General features: G+C 45.8%; 1 protein-coding gene across 3 annotated transcripts in view; it reads right to left on the bottom strand.

Annotated features, from left to right (window-relative positions):
• ddr1 (discoidin domain receptor tyrosine kinase 1) overlaps window positions 1-13,601 on the bottom strand; it is a 37,870-nt gene extending 24,269 nt beyond the window's left edge. For all 3 annotated transcript variants that reach the window (XM_031576360.2, XM_031576362.2, XM_031576361.2), the window contains exon 1: window positions 13,177-13,601. The gene's annotated coding sequence lies outside the window, so the exon portion shown is untranslated. The remainder of the gene's footprint in view (window positions 1-13,176) is intronic.
• Window positions 13,602-15,800: the final 2,199 nt, after the last annotated feature.

The raw sequence follows: 15,800 nt of genomic DNA, 5'->3' as shown, positions 1-15,800 counted from the left end.
TAATGTACCAAGCGCTAATGGAGGGCTTCGTGAATGTTGCATTCTAAATGAACTGGCCATGTCATGAATTGAAACTAGAACACCCGGCACCGTCTTGTATGGCTTGCTCATAATGGGCCCTGACATCTCATTTGTTCTTGTCAGGCCTCTTTGCAAACATTACCCTGCCTCCGTTCCCCAGGTGCGCTCTGCGTGCAAAGGGAAAATCGCATCAACAAAATGGCCTAAATCAAGCCAGCAGGGAAAAAAAGGAAATAAAAATATAAATCCAAGCCTGTTTGCTTTCTGCATAATACTCCCTGTAGAGCGTGCCTGGGTGAAATCTCATTAATCACTAGTGTCTGACACCTGCTGTGGTAGCCACTTTAAAGTCAGTTTGTTTATTTACTCCATCCTGACCACCCGACGCAGCGTGATGTGCCTGGCCGCCATGCATATTAGCACCGCATTTCAGACCACCGTGGGCTAGAGAGAAGAGGAGGATTGCTAGCAAAGTTTATCATGTCTCCCGCGATAATAAATCCACGCTCTACTCTGTAATTGCTGAAAGTGTGGCAGCCATGTTTGTGTTGCTGACGGGCAGGCCACAAGTAGGGCGAGCTTAAGATGGTTGGCAGTGCAGCAGTGGGTGTGGATGCAGACGGAGGGGCTGAGGGGCACCAGGACAAGGGCAGAGGAGTGGTGGAGGCTGGGCTGGGGTGGGGTGGGGTGGTGGTGGGGTGGGGTGGTGGTGGTGGGGTGGTGGAGGCTGAGCTGGGGTGGGGTGAGTTCGGGGTGGGGTGTGGTGGGGTGGTGAAGAGGCTTGCCTCAAGGCCCCTCGGCAGGAGTAAAGGGGTGTAATGATGGAGTTGGGCTGGGGGTGGGGGGGTGGGGAAGAGAGGGGTACGACGGGGGTGACAGCTGCCCTGAGGAGAGGGACAGGCCAGTTTGTGAGCCCTCTGTGTTTCTCTTACCCTCACCGCCTCACTGAGAGAGCAGGACAGCTGACACACAGCTGTACAGACAAGGAGGAGTGTGTATGTGTCTGTGTGTGTGTGTGTCTGAATGTGTGTGTGTGTGTGTGTGTGTGTGTGTGTGTGTGTGTGTGTGTGTGTGTGTGTGTGTGTGTGTGTGTGTAGGGTGGAGGTTGGAGCAGATGGACATGACGGGATCTATGGCTGAAAGGGCAATGGAAAAGAGATAAAGACAAGACTTATGGGAAGATAGAGGCTGGGTGAAAGCAGGAATGAAGGAATGCCACAGCATGCCAGATGATATGATATAGAGTGTGGGGTTTACACATGTATGTGTCTGTGACTAGGACTCTTTCCAATGTGTGTGTCTGTGCTGGATAAAGTACTGTTAACGTCTGTGGTGTCTGAGGTATGTGCATGAGTGAACGTGTGTGTGTGTGTGTGTGTGTGTGTGTGTGTGTGTGTCTACTCCACACAGTAGAGATTTTAGACACTGCCAGCCAGTGCAGCTGTCCAGAAAGAGAGACAGGCGCTAGGCAACAGACACAGGGAGCAAGTGTTCAGAAATTGGAGGGGGAGGTGTTTTGTTTTGAGAAAACACCTCAACAAAGACTTTCACATGTGACAGACACAGAGAGAGAGAGAGAGAGAGAGAGAGAGAGAGAAAGAAAGAATGAAAAGAGTGGAAGAAAAGTGATTGCCAAATGACTGTGTTGAAATACAAGGACTTGGTTTATTACAGTTGGCTTCGGAAGTCCAACTAAACCGGAGATCAGGACCCTAACAGATCTGTTTACATTGCACACACACACACACAGATACTCACACACACACACACACACACACACACACACACACACACAAACACACAGAGTAACCGTGACAACCAGAGCGGAGCATGTGTAGACATGGGGTCTTCCACCACAATCCCTAACAAGGAAGAAATGTGCTTGCAATGGATACATACCATTTCAATGTTTGCCTAAAACCCTGAGGAGAGAGCGATAGAGGCAGGGAGAGAGAAGAAAGAGGAGAAGAAGAGAAAACTTGGCCCTCCAGTGGAGTGTAAAGAAAAACACCTTCATAATCTAAAACACACACCCTCACACGCACGGCAGACAAACTCTAGTGCTTCAGAGAATGACGACGTTCCAACAACAGCCCACGAAGAACCTGCCATAGAAGAAAATAAACCACTTTTTTTCCACCCTCGCTCCCTCTTCAGTTTTCTCTGGGTGCAGTTGTGTTGCAGCAGACCTTTGGGTTGGGCCCCACTGGCTTTTGTTTGAACAGCGAGCCTGTCCCAATCAGGATGACATCCCACTCTGGCCATCAGCCGGCCTGAACTCTTGAGGCGCTAATGACTCTAAGCGCTCCAGCTGCTTGCCTCCTAGACAACAGGACCACTGAGACAGAAACAGTGGCGCAGGCAGAGAGAGAGAGAAGAGGAAGGGAGAGGGAGAGAGGGCAAGAGAGAGGGATAAGGATGGGAGAGAGAGAGAGAGAGAGAAGAGAAAGGGAGAGGGAGAGAGGGTGAGAGAGAGGGAGAAGGATGGGAGAGAGAGAGAGAGAGAGAAGAGGAAGGGAGAGGGAGAGAGGGAGGGGGGAGAGAGAGAGAGAAGAGGAAGGGAGAGGGAGAGAGGGAAGGGGAGAGAGAGAGAGCGAACATGGTGGTCCTTACTCCGCAGGGAAATAATCTCACAATACAGATGTACTCTGAATAGTGTCTGGCTCGTTAGGAAGCGGCCCTTCTGTGCGCGAAATCGCCAACTTGGATGGTCGGAAACAGATGGCAAACTGTACACAAACTGGCATCACAATTTGTGCTCAAATAACACAGGTGAGCAGATTTTGATGGTACTTTCATAAAGAGACCCCTCACAGTAAAAACAGTGTTTCCAAGACAACGTTGTACCTGGACCCATGTTGAGTGAAGAACATTTGGGAGGTGCGGCTGAACTCAGCCTTCTCAGTCTGTCCAACACTGACCTCACTGGTTTTAGCTGTCACTACTAATCAAATGGGCTCGGGCTGTTTGTTTGGTGGGTTAAGTTCATAATTCTGCAGTGTATAACTCTAGCTTAAATCTGGCCCTCAGGGGCCCCAATCTCTGCAGCAGAGGGAGGGAGAGATTTCATGAAGCCGGGCTAAATACTTAACTACCCGAGTCACGGCCAACGCACACAGCTTTAACAGCCTGGTGAATCAGTGACTGTGTGTGCACCGGCCGCGGCTGCCATGTTGGTCGGTGCCGCTTGCCCCAGCCTTTGACTGCCCAGATGTGGAGCCTCTAAAGCGCTTCACTTCCAAATTTCCAGCCTGCATATGCTGCTGCTGTGAGCTGGGACTGCTCCAGAGTCCTGCATGCCAGGCCAGCTCTCTGAAACAACACCCAAGGCCCCTCCACCACCCACCCGCACGGACGCATCAGAGAGAGGAGCAGGCGGAGTAGGCAGTTTGGGGAGGACATGAGTAATCGCCACGAGGGGAAGAAGAGGACGGCCAGTCTTTTGTTTGGATGTATCCGGATGTGCACGCAGGCCGAGCTGTGTGGTTACTCCTCAGGAAAAAGACTGTCAGAGGTGTTGGACGTTAGAGCAGTTCGAGTGTGACTGTCTAAAGCAGGAAACACTAGTGGTTTAGGCTCGTGGCTTGTGGCTATGGCTCTTCCTGACTGGTTCTTCTTTCTTTCTTTCCTCTCTCTGTCTTCATGGCCAAGTCACCTATGTGTCCTGCACAAAACTCAGACAGGAACACACACAAACAGACAGTCATCCCAAGAATCACACATTGACACACACACACACACATATACACTCACTTTCTTTCAAATATTGGTATGAACACAAAGGCAAACACGAACAAGCACTTGTGAGACTTGGCACGACCGCAAACAGACACATGAGGACTCAGATTTGGTACCTTGCACCTCTGCTGCTTGCTGCAGAGTCATAGGAAAGTCACACTATAATGTTAACCTCAATAATTAGAATTAGTGAGAGTTTTCTGTTTGTGTGTGTGTGTGTGTGTGTGTGTGTGTGTGTGTGTGTGTGTGTGTGTGTGTGTGCGCGCGCCTGGGGTACCCAAGGGACTGCTCTTAGCAATAGCCCGGTCATCTCTGTGGTGAGTCACACCTTTCGTGCAACATCAAACAAACATGCCAGTCATAGTCAGAGGCAAAGAATCTGACCGGTTCAGCAAACACATAATAGAAGGAAGACTTAGTCACCACACGCTCTGGAGGGTCGCTAGGGAAAACTAGTTGCAAAAAAAACAAGGCAGGAGAAAGTGGGGGTTAAACAAACACTTCCAGTAACGGATCAGGCTGAGCAAGAGGGAGATGAGTCATTAGACTGGCTGCGCTTGTCTGTGTCTTGCCCCAATTCAACATTCAATACGTCATTGTGCTCTGGCAGCAGGGCTGACTACACTTGCCAGCACCACACCATTAACCGCAACAGTGCAGCACATCAACGGGCAAGTGCATTTTAGAAGGAACAAACTGAAATGATTTAGGGGATAGAGTTTCGTGGGTTAGACTTGTTGCTCTTAAATTATGCAAGGAAATTATAATGAAGATTACTTCATCATTACTGCAGCCAGGCAAGCCACTGAGCAAAATAAACTCTGTTTTTTATGGCCTGTGCATCATTATGTACTTTCAAAAAAGTTCTCAAAATGAGCATTACCCCCAGAGTTCACCGCGTGTGGCTGTACGGAGTTGATCATGGCCACTCTAGACAATGCTTCTGACTCCACCAGATGTGCCACAGCACGTATCAGAAGCGTCCCAGCAGCGTCCCAGAAGCGTCCCAGAAGCGACTCTCCGCTTTACTTCGCTAAAAATAAGTGCCAAGTCTTTCAAGTAGGAGAAGAAATGCAAGTGTTTTCCTACTGCTAAGGGGCACTGTATGTGAAATATAAATACCAAATAATTAGGAGCATGTATGTGTAAACAACACAGCCTCAAATCTTTGTTCCATGTTGTTCATAAGTGGACTTAACTGTATTAACTTTACTGTTGTATGTTGGCTACAGCACAACAAAGTAGGAAATAGCAACAATAAGCACAATTAAAACAGACAAAAAAAACAAACATTCAACTACGTAGCCTACTAAAATGCTCTGCTTCTGAAACGCTCCCGGTTAGGTATTAAGCAGGAGGATGGAACAAACCATGTCGCAGACGCGACGTCATAGACCCGCAACCGGCAGAATCCAGGGGTTAGTCTTCACTGCTGGGATCAACCATCACTCAACAGGAGAGTACAGAGAGCCACAAGGGACAATTCTTGACTTGATGACGAATGACCACAGGTTGTCACAGTGGGGGAGTTAGCCAGTCTCTCAATATAAAATATAAGTTGACTGTCTCAGTTTCTTCAGCTCAAACATGTGTTGTTTTGAGGTAACCAGACCTTTATAACAGAGAGAGTCATTAGAAGTCAAACCAGAAATGTTGAAACTGGTAGCCAATAATTCTTAATAGCAATTGTGGCGCAAAGTACCTAGATACTGTATCATCTCTCAATACACAAAGGTCCTTATTTGTCTGCTGACTCATATCTCATATGACTGAGGGTTTTTCCTCAGGGCAAAAACAGCCGTGAGAAGTACGGCCAGGCACGGCACAATGTGCTTCTTCCCCACGTGTAGAGCTAACGCATCCCAGGCCCAAACACGTCCTCACGCACCTCACGCTCACCAGAACAGGACAGTCTTGTTGTTGTTGAACCTTAACGGCAGCGGCTAACTGCTCTGCATTCCCACGGATAGCCTGGTTGAGGCTGTGCAGACCACGGGTTCGCCTCACATGGGCTTCCCCGAGGGCCGTGGTAGTCCGTGCCTGTACACGCTCAGGTGCCTGCCTCTGCCTCTGCCTCTCATGTGTTTCGCCTCCGGCCACACTGGGATCATTTCAGAAGGAGGTGGGAGAGGGGGGGGGGCTGTGTTTGTGGCTATGATTCTACCTGAGAATGAGTAGGAGGAAGGGTGGGTGGGAGATCTGAAGACTTTTTCAAAGCTCCTCATCCCTGTATTAATCACGGCAGGAGTCTTTCATCTGAGTTCTCTTGGACACTGGAGCTGCTGACACCTCGGGTCTCGTATGACTCCAACAGACGTGGCTAAACTATTCATACAGACTCTATGGTATTTCTAAGAAATAACACCAATAGAAGAAGATGATTCATCCTCTCAACTCAAGGTCAACAGCAAGGGACAAGACCAAGACGCCTGCAGTAAGAGCTACACAGCAGATTGGTGGATCCTGACGGGGAGATGTGAGGTCATGGGAGACTTGGGATGTATATCACCTTCTGCAGCCAGTTTAATTTGCTGTCGGCCGTGAAAAGTTACCTGGCTCTGAAAAGGTGAGAGAATGGAGGGGTAGAGGGAAGAGGAGGAGGGGAGGAGAAATATGTGACAGACCTCTGTGACTCTCACAATGACCAGTGAGAAAACGATCAGCTGAGAAGGGGAGAACGAAAGAGAGAGAGAGAGAGAGTGAAGAAAGGGGCAGAAAAGAAACATCACCAGCAATGAGGCTTGTAAGAAATGCTGAGGTGCACTTTGGACAAAGAAACCGAGGGGAAATGAGAACTGCTGAAAGAGAGGTAAATAAAGCGAGGAGAGGGAGGAGTAGAGGGAGGAGTAGGAAAAAGGTGGTTGGAAAAGAAAAACGAAAAGAATCAAGGAGCTGGTTTAGCCAGATCCTTTATGCCAAGCTCAGCATTATGCCAGAGAAAGAGGTGGAAGAACCGTGATCTTTCCATCATCATCTAAATGACAGATTGACCGATCAGGTTTGCGCATGTGAAATCCAACACACACACACACACAGCTGACTTTACAGGTAGGCAGCCCAGATCCACAAGCCCAAAGGCTCTGTTCTGATGACTGCGGGGACAGGCGAGTGAGTGTTGGCTAAGAGACTGAAAACCCTGTCTTCAGGTCAAAGCCTGAGGAACTAACAGCTTGGGCAATAACAAGCAGAGAGTGCCAACAATGTATCAAGGAGAATAACAAAGTTAACTGCGGACACATATCTCAACTGGCAATCTCCACACACGTATAACCCGCCCCGTATCCTCTGTTCAGTATGAACTGCTGAAAGTACACTAGAAGCAGGGAAGCTGAGGGAAACTCAATCTGTCACGCACGTATGTGCAGCCTCATCAGCGTTACTACCCTCAGGCAAAAACAAATCTCCTATGCCTTTCACTCTCCCTAACACAAACACACCTCCGCATACACACACTCTCCCTCTCCTTCCTGCTGTATGTCAACTTCTCCTTCACTGCATGTCTTCTCTCTCTCTCTCTCTCTTTCTCTCTCTCTCCTTCTCTCTCAGTCAGTACTCTTTCTTCTCACCCCCTCAGGGTGGAATAAATGGCCGCCTGTTACGAAGTGTTAAATTAGACTTCATAGAAAAACTTCCTCCAACTATTTTTACATGCTCTTCTGAATCTGTTAAAAAAGGCAGCGGGTGACGTCGTTCTTGGGAGCGTCTTGCACTCTGGGCATGGATGTAGTTAAACGGGAAAATTCAGACATAAAAATGAGCAGTCAAATTAAGAGGCCTTCAGCTTTGATCTTCGGAACATCGCCTTTTTTAATGAAAAGCTTTTCAAAAGCCCAGCCAAGTTTGCCAGAAGCCCAGAGTAATGACTTGAAGGCTCCCACATGGGTCTTTGTGTGTTGGTTAAATGCTACAGAATCACACACCAAGGTGTGAGAGGAGCGGTGCAGGAGGAGCCTGCTGCGCTGGTGCTCCCATGAAGCTCTTCATCATCAGATATTTCAGTTCAGCAGGAGGGAAAACAAAATCCATATTTTCCTCCAATATCCCCCTTCTATTAAATGCCAAGAGCGGTGTTAGCATTCTGCCTGTGTTAACTCCCTCCCCAGACCTCTATACCAAATCCACCAAGTGAAGCAGAACCAGTTTAAAAGCAGCCTTGGTCTTCGCTTTACAGCAGACCTGTGCAGCCATGTCCTGGTCATTAGTCTTTAGCCAGAGGCTCATGGGAAGGCTCATGAAAACCCTCTCTGCTGATGTGTGGGGATTTTTCCACTAAAATGCTGAGGATGCACAATGATTTGAGCCCTTTGGGAGAATAGTGGTACAGTGGTAGAGAAGTCGTTTAGTAATCAGAAGGTTGCTAGTTCGATTCCCTGTCGAAGCGTCCTTGAGCAAGACACTGAACCCCTAATTGCTCCTGATGTGCAGTGTGCCATCAGTGTAAATGTAAAATGTGTATACATTGTAAGTCGCACATATGTAAGTCGCTTTGGATAAAAGCGTCTGCTAAATGACTAAATGTAAATGTAAAGAATAACCAGGCGCAATGACTGCGTAGTGGACAGGCAAACAGATCCACGATAGACACCTCACAGGAAACCTGTGTAGGCACATCCTTGGGTGGATGATTCATAATTCTACTTGGGAACTTTCAACCATAATTGATAGAATAACATCAAGGGTAATTAGTACGGTACAATGTTGTGACTTGTACAAACATTTTTCCAGGAAGAAATTATCCTTGTGCTTAGACCACACTGTGTAGACAAACCAAAAAACTAAACATGAATTCACATTAGCTAACTATCAATACATACTGATTAGCGGCTCTTGTTGGGCCCTTCAAATGCATGTTTAGGTGAGCCAAAGGCATATTTTGGATCTGTGTCTTGATAGACATCATAACCTACTGACCACATATGCACTGTATACTATACTGTAATGTAGGCTTTACAACACATATGTATCGTATGTGTGCATGTATCAACATATTAGTCCTGACATGCAAACTGCACAGACTCACTACAATCCAATTGAATTAAATTAGTTTAAAGAAACAAAATCAAAGAATAATGAAAATGAAATGAGCAGTACCATGGCTGGACAGAAGCCAGTGCTTTGAGATGAACAGGGGCACACAGCTCTACTCATTAACTTAGACTGTGACTTCAAGTACACAGACAAATGGACCCATGAGCATCGGGGTGAAGAGTGGATGGCGGAGGTTGGGGCGGGGGCGGGGGCGGGGGTGGGGGAGGATGAACGAGAGAGGGATGAGGGAAAGGCAGACGAATGATAATCAGCCTCTTCAAAGCAGGAAAGGCAGGATGGAGAGAGTGTCGAAGTGACAGAGGCTGTGGAGAAGATGAACACAGCAAGATATGGAGAGGGACAGATTGCTACAGATGATCAATGACGTCTTCAAAGGTATGCTGCTTAACAGGGACGGGCACAGAGGAGGAGAGAGAGACCGAAGGAGGGAGGGAGAAGTCAAGGTGGCTTTCCGAGGGAGTTTGGAGGATCAGACAGGGCTGAAAAAATCAGTTTGCATTAGATTGGAAACAAGTGACATGCAAAGGAAGCTCCAGATCCATGTCTATTCATTAGGCAACAGGTTCCCATCAATCTCCCCTTCACTGGCAGTCTCTCCTCAGACGGTGAGCATCATTAAAAGCTACACACTCCTGGGAAACGGGGCTGAAATTGGATTCTGAAGTCTAGACGTTCCAGGGAAATTGGTTTAGCGTGCCAGAGATAAACAAACTCACTATTTCCTTCCTGCTTGAAAGTGTTTATCTTTAAATGCATAATTTGTTTTAGGGCAGGCATGATGAAATACCTGCTTGTGTAGTTCTGGTGGCCACAGTTAGCAATAGTTACGCCAATAACACTAGATCTGACAGACAACACTGGCTATGAAATTACATCTGTCTCAGCTATGGTCAGAAACAATTGGGCTATACTCACCAGCTGCAGAACGCTACACAGCAGCATATTAACAATTTTATGCTTATGTAGCTGAGAAATATGATTTCTACTGTTTTGTATTGAGCACCAAAGAAGCAAGGAAAAGATATGGTGACTTTCCATGAGGTGAATAATATGCATTTATTGCATGAAATGATGCACTGCGAGCATGGATTATGACTATGCTGACGACATTTGAAGCTGAATATAAAACACCAGTAGCCTATACTCAAATGAACTCTCCTCTGTGCTACAGTCAAAGACCCAGAACGATTAGGCACCGAAAGCAGAGCCAGAAGAATGGCACTGTTAAGAACTTATTAACCTCAGGCTAACAGAAGGAAAGCTCCTTTTTAAACGCAAATGCCTTCTGGCCTCCGCCTCTTATCTGCGCCCAGCACAAATGGCCTCCTTATTCGAACCTGTTTACCTGCGTGAATCAGTAACTTCTGCTCTTTCAAGACTCTTGCCACACATTTCTCTCAGCACAGGCAAAGCAATAAGTGGCACAGTTCAATGTGAACAGATGGAACCCATCTCATCGGCAATCCAAGGATGCCCTTGAGTTTAGAGGGAGCTCAGACAGACATATTGAATACGGAGAAAACCACCAGCCTGCCAGCAACCGAGTGAATGAGTGGTCTGAGAGGGAGTGGGAGGATAGCTCCTCCAGACTGGGAGATGGAAAAAAATAGATCCGGTAAAGGTCAGGTTATCACTAGGAGTGCAAACACACACTATCTAATCAGTTCACAGATAACGGAAACATCAGGAAAAAAACAAGTGTGTTAATGAGAAATGTCTGGAGCTACAAATACAATCACTGTGTTTCTAAATGCACGGCTCTCACAAGTATTGAGATTTGATTGCGCTAATGGTGAATCTGGTTATGAAGCTCAGTCAAGTTATATTATATTATATATATACTAACATGTATATATTAGAGGATAATGGTAACAAAAACATCAATTATGTAAACGTTTTCCTGAGTTATTCTGCACAAAATAAGAAAGTCAAATGTGTATTAAATCTTGCCTTTGGAAATGGTGGGATGTACCAAAAAGATATTCTGTCTGTATAATCAGTGCCTTCTCACTCATCCAATCTCTGTCACAAAACCATGAAAAGCCAATGGCCCAGATGGAGTGCATTAGCATCCTAATGCACACAATTGCAATACAATATAGCCGTCACTTGCAGGAATTTCAGCAATGCTTCATCCCTCAATTGAATTGAAAGAGGGGGATAAGGGAATGAGAGACAGAGATTTATGGCCTTTTATCTGTTGACAAAGCTCTGGCCAGAGCATACCACACACACCCCATCCCACCACAATCAGCCTGCTTGTCCATGGCAAGGGTACCCCATGTTGGCCAATCCTCAGTGACATCTATCCAAAGGTCTTTGTCTTCCAAGCTGCTGCTGGAGCTCACCTCCACACTCAAGAGAAAACTCATCAACTCAGAGAAATTCCAACTGGACACACTGACAAGCATCACCTTCAACAAAACACTGGCTAACCCAACGGCTGACCCCAAAATTAAGTCACTGGCCGCAGGTTTCATCTCCGTATGTCTGTAAACTACATCCAGACCACCTGGCTGCCACATGCCGACTCAGGCCTCCTAGCATTATACCAGTCTGAACACAAAGAATCTCTCCATGATTTGGCACTGGAGCTTGTGTCTGTGCTGGCACATAAGAATGTAACTCAGTAGGAGATAACAATGGCAACCTCTGGCAAAACCACTGGGAAACAACTCCTGCACAATGCAAAAAACACACCATCTAGATCTATTACCACCCCATGGCTATGGACCCTCTATCTCTTTCATGCGTACACACACACACACACACACACACACACACACACACACACACACACACAGAGAGAGAGAGAGAGAGAGAGAGAGGGAGGGTGGGGGGTGAGCATATAATGTATTCAGCTTTTGTTGGCTTATTCATACAAGTCTCTGTGCAGGAGAACAGAGAGCCTCCCAACATAGCGATTTCATTATCACATCTCCAAGACAGCTGGTGCCTTTGGGCAAAGTCATACATTTTCCCCCCTCATGACTGTCACACTTAAAACATGAATTCATTATGGACTTTCATGGCCAAAGAAATCCCAAAAGACACTTAAAGAAATACAACTTTGTAAACTTCCTTTGGTTATATGACACTTGCTCGGAAACTCCCATGTTGTGGGAAAGCTAAGCACGATTGGCTCCCCAGAGAAAGTCAGTTTCTTGTCAAGGATAGTCCACTGGGAGGAAACCCGACGGATTTGGTATGGTTTAAGGTCACCTGCCATACTCCCGGGTCAGCAGGTTAATAACTGCTCTAAGCGCGACCCCAGGACGACAGCAGACACCTGGATATTATGGGCCAGTCCAAAACATTGTCGTTTTAATGACCCTATCTATTGGGGTTGTGTCGTTGGTCGTGCCTGTTTCAAACTTTACTGTTTGTCGTCCTTAGAATGTATTGCTGGGGATTAAGCGGAGGTTATAAAATGTAGGTTAGGAGAACAATGCCGTCTTCCACGAACAATGTTAATCTACCGACGGCGAATTGCTGCATTGTCAAACTCAATAGGCTCCAAGTTATACGAGCCCTCGTCTCCGAGCAAGAGTTGAGGTGCGCTTAAAGTGTAAGTGCTGTTATGGTTTATGGTTAGGCTGTTCTGAGTGCAGATACTTTATTTATGACCTACCATGCCCATAACTCGTACCAAAGTCATACATTCATTGATTCAGTTAAATGCTGGAAAACTTTCGCCACCAAATGATCATAACGAGACCTCGAGCGCCGGCGAGTTTTACTCTGGGGGTATGTCGCAGGCAGTGTGCAAACTGTGTGTAAACGTGCGTCTGAATGAAGGAACATTTATCCAGTTGGGTAGGCTACTTATTTGCAGGTGCGCAGGCTAACCCATGTTTCCATCACAAAAACCGGAGACCCGTTAGCGAATAATAACCTACACCCCAAAACTTGCGTAAAGTTTGATGTCGCATTCACCCTCGAAGAGTGTCTGGGGCATGTGAGAATAACACAATCTCACTGTCGGCCCCACAAACAAACAGGCGCAACGCTATACGCTTAGTAAGTGTGGCAGACAGCCAAAACCGTTTCCCTTATACAGAACGAGACTCTTAGACGCCAATCGAGAGAGCACGAGACAGAAAGACTTAGATATGAAATGAATACCATACACACCATGCAAGCGATAATAACTTTAGACGTTAACGTAGAGCATGTCATAGGAATCAGTCGCGATACCACATAGCCAGCCATTAAGAAGCTAAAGACTTTGGAGTCATCATTGTGTTGCCAATACACACTGTTTGCTGTAGGTCAGCATTATGAGACTTTGTGTGTGCTGAAGAGCACTTGTTAAACATTTTAGTGACAAATATCCATGTCTTCGGTAGCCTGGACTAGCCTACTTACCTGACAGTCACACGTAGGCTGTCCTCGACCCTTATAGCCAGCCACGTCAAGAAGATTTTCGGGTACTGAAGTCTGATGAAACTTTGTTCACAGAAAAAAATGATGAAATGTATAAATTACTTATAACTGACAGGATAGGTGTTATCCGACAAAAATGCAGTTGTTACACTGCGTTCGACCTTGGTCTACCTCATCGAACGGAACAGCAATAAAAAAAGAGAAACTGTCAAAAATTCGCAAAATTTCCCTTCACTATAGTAAGCGCTCGGTCAAAAAACCTTGTACTGAAACCGCGGCAGGGTAGACAATGAAAGAAATTACACTAAGAATGTTACGAAGCAGATTGTAAAGCCTATATTGTTTCTTTGTAGGACTTATTTCACTCCAGCCCCAGCAGCCCAACTGCGCACATGAGAACACCGCTCAGCACTCCACTTCTTCCCGAGTCTTGCAAATGCAACCAGGTGCTCATTTACATAACTGCACTGGCTGTGACCAATGAAAATGCGTATTCAGGGGACTATTTACATATTCCTCTAAGCAACCACCAATCAGTGATGCGTATGGGAGGGACACAATGAACTGACTAGAGGTCTGTAGCTAAATTCAAAGCCATAAAACGTTGGCTGCAGTGGTTTGACTTGTAACAGAGATGCTGAGATGTATGAATACTGAAATATGAATACATATGAAAACACTTCCATTGCTGATCGTCTCGTTAGATGAAGGTATTAGTCTTCACATTTAAAGTTGAACCGCTTCTAGTTCACAATCACCACATATTTTCAGGAAGTTTACATCTCTGTAAGCTTTGGAATACCGAAGAGACAGTCTACTGTTATTGAGACTTAAAAGCTTTTACTTGCTTTTACATTAACCTCACCCACAGATCTCCCCTTTACGTTTACACCAAAGGAAACATTATTACAGAGCAAACTACTGTAACCATATACAATTACCCCTCCAGGCCATAATGACAGTGATTTACAGGCTGCAGCTAAAACACAGCGCTTTGAGTCCATACAGTGAGGAAGCCGGGACAACAGAGAGGAGATAAAGCGTGAATGATGGACAAGTCCGAAAGTACGACAGTGAGGGGGACAAAAATGGATATGTGACGTACAGGAAAATACAACAGTGCATTCATATACCTGTATGATCTAGTATTTCACATAGAAAGACTTATTAAACATACTTACACTCACATGCAAACAGGAGGAGGAAACAGACTTGAAAAGCAGAAAACGGGTATGTCTAAATACTGTCAACCAAACTATGAAGTAAAGTTCCCAAAAGGTATGGTAGGTAGATAAAGAGACAGAGTGAAAGAAAGAGTTCTTCCACAGGGCTATGTGTTAGTACTTGCCCATCTCTTGTGAGAGAAAGAGAAACTTCAACTGGCAATCTGTCTACTGTACAGGTTAAAAAGATTGCCAGTCAGCAGAGGGCTGGGCCTCTCCTTTGGAAAACAGGGTCAGAAGTGCTAGGCTTCTCTGCATGTCTACCATAAGATGACATGGTTGGATGTATCTATGCATGCTGCTAACAAAAACTTTATAGGTTACTATCTACTATAAGCTGCTTGTATGACAGGGATAAAGGTAAAGGCATGGTAGTGTGTGTGTATGCACAAATAAAGATAAGTAAAGTTAATATTGTCCAAAATACTTAAGATACTTAAACCAGCACTTGCATATGTGGTTATTATACACACACACACAAACACACACACACACACACACACACACACACACACACACACACACACACACACACACACACACACACACACACACACACACACACACACACACAAATAATACCACACCTCCACTTCACACTTGTAGGTGTGGTATAGCCTGGAACAATGCAGTGCCAAAAAAGCCTCGCAGTTCGCTCTGTTGCAGACATGTCCTCATTTCCCTCCCTGATCCAGTCGCCACTCAGCCCTTCTCTCTCCCTCTCATTCTCTCCCTCCTCCTCTCCCTCCTCCTCTCCCTCGCTCTTTGTTCATGTGAATAGTGGAGCCTAAGTTTCTCTTGGCTTAGTCTGGACCTGCATATCATTAACATTCTATCACCAGCTTCCAATTCACGTCTAATCTGGATTTTGGTCTGAAACCTCAATCAGCTTGATATTCACGCTGACGGACTTCATGTGGAATGGTTAATTCTCTAACCTAAAAACAGATATTTCATTCAAACCACCACACGGCTGCTCGTGATCTGACTAATACGCTCATGCTCATGTTTTCCCCCGCTTGTCCTCTTGCTTTGCTTGCTTGGCTTTCTTGTTCTGGACCTCTCAGGCTTTTAAGTAAAGGAAGATTTTGAGAATCATTTGCTATGCTTGACATCATTGTAATAATGAGAAGTTAATGTGAAACAACTGCTATGAAGTCGAATGGCAAAAATGAAATGAAGTGTTTATATTTGCACATTTTACACCGTACTTTTGGTTTGTCTTGTGAATAAAGGACTTTGATCAATAGAACTCCAGATGCCTGTCTTTTTGTCTTCCTTTCCATTCTTTTTCATGCTTTCATTCTCATGGCGTTCTATGTTGTCCAGGCAACCTCCACTGTCCTCCAAATGTTGCTCTGACCTTTGGGCATTGTTTCATTA

The sequence above is a fragment of the Clupea harengus genome, chromosome 11 (genome assembly GCF_900700415.2).
Source record: "Clupea harengus chromosome 11, Ch_v2.0.2, whole genome shotgun sequence".
Taxonomy (NCBI): domain Eukaryota; kingdom Metazoa; phylum Chordata; class Actinopteri; order Clupeiformes; family Clupeidae; genus Clupea; species Clupea harengus.
The sequence above is the reverse complement of the archived record's forward strand: the minus strand, read 5'-3'. Positions and strand labels throughout refer to the sequence as shown.